The 5,285-nt window shown below is 45.3% G+C and overlaps 1 pseudogene; it reads left to right on the top strand.

Moving 5' to 3' along the window:
* Window positions 1-361: 361 nt before the first annotated feature.
* Window positions 362-5,079, top strand: LOC102855278 (annotated as a pseudogene).
* Window positions 5,080-5,285: the final 206 nt, after the last annotated feature.

Below are 5,285 nucleotides of genomic sequence, written 5' to 3'. Positions count from 1 at the left end.
AGCGTCACAGCAAGTACAAATTACCTCTGTACAGCAAATGGACAGACCAGTGCAATACCACTTAGAATAATGTTTGACAAAAAACAATTAAAACCAGGCCTGAGGGCCACAGACCCAGAGCCAAAATGCCTTTTTAAATAGGAGGCTGAATCAATCAACTCACATCCAATGGCCATTAAACATTACACCCAAAATCTCACCAGAACCAGAAATCAAACCTCTGTAGGGTCAGGCAACTTCAGAATACTCCCCATCTGGATTCCAGCCCCATACTGGTGACCAAATGCCTTTTTAAATAGGAGGTCGAATACAATCAACACTGACTGACGACCATAAAAATTACAGGGTGGAACCAGGAGCAATGGCAAGTATGGTGACACTCTGTGGTGCTCTGAGAATAAAAGAATTGATGCATTTGGTAACGGCTGCAGTCAGCCTCAGAGATTCCAGGACTCACTCGGTGCTATGGAAAAGAGCTTGCTCCCAGTATAAACAGGTGACCAACCATGAGGACTTGCCCATTCCAATGTAGAATCCTTATAAGGAACCTCTTAAAAAAATGTATCTTGTGTGGAAAACGTGTAGATTATAAGAATGTACAACTTTTGTCCCAGTTTATTTCTCCATTTACTGGATGCATATATGGAAGGCACATAACAGGTCTTTGTGAGAAGAAACAAAAAGAAATCACAAAAGCAATTAAGAGGTCTCAAAAATTAGGATTTATGTCAGTTACAAGGATCCTGTGTATGTCAAAGACACGAAAGTTTGTAATATCAGAGGTTGGGAATAAATTATGTAAGACCAATAAATGATTGTGTTACCAAAAAAAAAATAAATTACAAGGTGACATCACAAACATCATATATGAAGAAAGCAAAAAGGTTGATAAGAAGACAGAGAAGAAATAAAGTCCACAATGAATGTCAGAAGAGACTCTGAAACTTGCTCTTGAACACAGAACAGCTAAAGCCAGTGGAGGGCTGAACAGAAGACTTCAGGAGCCATGAGAAAAGGCAAAACAAAATGTGACCATGAAATGTACAAAACCCTGGAGTGAGAAAATCAAAAGGGAGAAAGAAGCCCAGCATTTCTCAAACTGAAAGAGATGAAGAACAATGTCAATTTTCTCAGCAGCAATACTGAAGGATTCTGTGACTAAATCTTAACATCCAGAAAGCAAAAGATGCTCACAACTGGGCCAACAAGATGATAAAGGGAGAAGAGACTGGAATTGATGACGATTTCGTCATCCAATCAGTGCCCACAGTGCCCACAGAGGCAGCAGTCAGTGTGTTGTGCGAGGCACATCTACAGCCAAGGACTATCTTAAAACAGGATGTCACTTTGACGCGTCATGTGAACTTGGCCTTGACCATGATATTTTCGGTTACCTCACAGGCACGCAAATGTGCACAATGAATAAGGAAGACCGAGGAAGAAGATGCCTGTGAATGATGGTGTTGACAAAGAGTATTAAAGACCCCACAGACTGACAAAAGACATTTGCCTTGGTGGAATGCTCCTTAAAAGCAAGGATGGTGAGCCTTCGCTTCACGCACTTTGGGAAGATTACCAGGAGATCTAGACCTGGGAGCAGGACACTGGGCTCAGTAAAGCTGTTCATTCTGTTGGCTGCTGTCAAGTCGAGTATGACTCACACATAGCAAACCTATAAACAACGGGTCTGAACCCTGTCCTATCCTGTGCCGCTCGTTGTTACAGTAACTGTTTCAATCCATCTTGGGGAGGGGGGTTCTTTTCTTTCTCTGACCCTCCGCCTTTCCCAGAAAGACGCCTTGTTTTCAAGGACTGACCCTTTCTGACAACATGTCCAAAGTCTGTGAGATGAATTTTCAGTAGGAAAAAGAGGAAGTGATAGTGGTCGACAATGGGTCTGAGCACAGCAGAGATTGTGACAGCGCCTGGGTCTGGCTTTGTTCTGGCGAGAGCATGGGTCTGGTAAGAGGGCCCGGGCAGGGCTTTGTTTTGGGGAATGTGGGGTCTGGTGAGAGGGCCCGGGCTGGACCTTGTTCTGGGGAGCGTGGGGTCTGGTGAGAGAGCCTGGGTCAGGCTTTGTTCTGGGGAGCGTGGGGTCTGGCGAGAGAGCCCGAGTTGGACCTTGTTCTGGAGTCTATGGGGTCACCATGAGTCAGAGCTGATGCAGCAGCACCTACCAGCAAGTGGGTGTGAAGTGGTCTCCCCTTTCGATTTTGATTTGCGTTTCTCTAATGAGTAATGATGTTGAGCACCTCATGTGCTTACGAGTCATTTGTAAGCTTCTTGGAAAAATGTCTATTCACATCCTTTGCTCATTTCTAAATTGCATTATTTGTCTTTGCATTATTGAGTTTGGAGAGTGCTTTATGCTGCATACAGGCCCTTGATCAGCTTGGTGATTTGCAAATATTTCTCCCCATCTGCGTCTTGTCTTTTCATTCCTAAGTGTCTTTGGAAGAACAACAGCTTTACACTTTGATGGCGTCTAATTGACTCATTTTTTTAATGGATTCTTCTCGAGATGCCACCGCTAAGGAATCCTTGCTTAACCTAAGATGTCAAAAATCCCCTTCTTTTTCTCCCGTATTTTTTATACTTCAGTTCTGCGATCCATTTTGTGTCGTTTCTGCACAGTATGTGAGAACTGGTCAAAGTTTGACTTTCAAGTACATACCCCAAATTACAACAGCGTTTCCTTCTGACGACGCCATCATAAATCCACTCTGCAGTAAGTGGAGAAGCTCTTTTTTATTTCTTTTCATTATTATTGCCTTTTAATCTCTAAAAATCCAATTTCTCTCTGAGGTTGGAAACATCCCACATAAATACTACCTATGCACATACACGCATGCAACGTTGTATATAATAATCTCTGTCTCTGATTCATGACAGGGCTCCATTCTAACACAAGTACAGTTTGTTGAACTTGAATTTTCTATAACCAGGGACTATTTGTATCGCTATTTTGTTTGGGGACAGTGATGGATCAGTGGTAGTGTTTTCCCTTGCCGCAGGGGAGACCCATGTACCGTTCCTGGGTAGTGCACCTCCTCCACAGTCACCGCCCATCTGTCAGCAGAGGCCTGTTTGTGTGCTGGGATGCTGGACAGGTTTCCACATGAAGAAAGACTAGGAAGAAAGGCCTGGCAACTGATTGCCTCGAAGTCAGAGTCTGAAAACCCTATGTGTCACAGTGACCCAGCACCGGTCCTGGGAAGGACGCAGAATCGCAGCGCTTGGTCCAACCGCGCAGGAAGGCTCCGTGAGCCAGGGCCTCCTTGGGGGCAGTTAACACAACTGCTATTTTAAACTGTCAGCTGCTGGTGCTGCTGGTGTTAATGAGCTTTGCGCATGTGAGTGGTGCTGTGCCCCCAGGAGACCCAGGAAGAACAGGAAGCCCCAGGCTGGGTGTTGGAAGCAAAACCAGGACTTGCCAGCTTGTGGTGAAAGTCTGGTGCGGTGTCAAGACACAGACGTGAGGATATGAAGAGTGAGGTTCCATCAGGGTTCTTTGAGGGTTGTGAAGAAGGATTGAGGGAGTCGTGAGGGTAGAGGGAAATAAACATTGTATTTTTACTCAAATAATGTAAATCTTCCATGTTTGTCAACTGCGCCCTCCCTAATAGGGGTTATTTTCCTAAGTGCTTCTATGCCCCCAACATGTTCCCATAAAAAAACCCCAAAAACAAACAAAACAAAAAAAAACATGCTCCTGAAAAGACTTTGGGGAAGGGTGTCTGTGGAAAGAGGGCCTGTTTGATAAATAAACATAAAAGGGTTATTTGCAGAAAAAAAAATACAGCAAATGAGCTCCAACCACTAGAAACAAAGGTCAGGGGCCACCTTCAGGCATAGTTCAATCAAGTAGTTTAAATATTATTAGAAGTCTTTTTTTTTAAATTTTTATTATTTTTGTGTGAGTGTACCACCAAATCAGATCTGACTGGCACAGGAGGAAATTGTCCCTCCTTCCCCGGCAGAGTATCTGGTGGATTCAAACCATGCGCCTCTGGGATTGTAGTTTCAGGTCCTTGCCACTAGGCCACCAGAGCTCCCCTTAGAAGTCTTAAAAAATATTATTAGAAGTCTTATCTCTCTCCTCTGGTTTGGCATCATTTACAGTCAACCTTTCTCGTGTCTACCTCACCCCTCCCAAATTCATAAAGTTAAAATCACCCCACAAACTCTGGGCTCAGTGCATCGTCCCAGCCAGCAATGCAAGCAGATAGCAACTCTCTCCTGCCTGTTGGGTCTGGCTGATTCTGATTGGCTTGGTTCATGTCACAGAGCGGAGCCATAACCAATCACTGTGGCTGAGGAATGTCATATGACGCTCTCGCTAAGCAACTTCGGTGGAAGCAGCTTGGGCGGTCCAATAGGCTGTGTGTCGTTGGGAAAATATATTACCCTCTCTGGTCATTTGTTTCTCCATCTTGAGCTACGGGGAGCCTGTGGTTGAATGGAGCATAGACAGCTGGTTAGCATCATCCATCATCCATCATGCGGACCTGGATAGGACTGCTTAGTGCCAAGGTGCTCAGGACCCTGGCTGTGGGGACCCTGCTTCTGTTCCGTGGCCTGAGACATCAAGTCCCACTTCCTGAGCACGGACAAATGTCAGGTCGTGTCCCAGAGGCTTCCTGGGGGCGCCATCAAGGCCCCATCCTCCTGGGGCTATTTGTCTCAGCTGGGTCTGCTCCAAAGTCTCTTTCTAGAGTAAAATTCATAGACCATGTAACTGAGCCACAGGCATAATTTTAAGACGTGCATAACTTGCGGCCTATAAAAAGGCGAAATAAAAGGAACAGCCTCTACAATAAAATTCTCTGTATTTCAATATGCAAAATGCTGCAGAGCTAGGGAAGTCGGAGCAACAGCCTCTGTCTGTCCATCCTCCCTGGACAGGAACCAGTGTGGTCACCTGCACCCCGTTTCCTGGCTCCCACTCTCACCTCTGCTGTCTGAACTCCCCAGGAGCCCGTGGACACTCAGTCAGATCACATCCCTCCTCTCCTCACAGCTCCACAGGGCTCCCGCTTCACTGTGGATAAAAGCCTGAGATACAGCATCCTCATCTAAAGGGAGGGAAGCGTGGACCTGAACTTAAGATTGTCATGCAGTCCAGACTTTCTGGAATCACCGAGGCTGAGTAAGTAAGTCCCCAAAGCTATTGTGTTGAGATTATCGCTAAATCTAGAACTAAAATAGCCTCCAGAGTGCTATCTAAGACAATGTTGTTGTTATTGTTGTTGTTGCATGCCTTCAAGTCAAATACAACTTACAAC

The sequence above is a fragment of the Elephantulus edwardii genome, unplaced genomic scaffold, assembly GCF_000299155.1.
Source record: "Elephantulus edwardii isolate Elephantulus edwardi_28Jun2011 unplaced genomic scaffold, EleEdw1.0 scaffold00185, whole genome shotgun sequence".
NCBI classification, from domain to species: Eukaryota; Metazoa; Chordata; class Mammalia; order Macroscelidea; family Macroscelididae; genus Elephantulus; species Elephantulus edwardii.
Note: the sequence above shows the minus strand (reverse complement) of the source record. Positions and strands in the feature narration are given on the sequence as shown.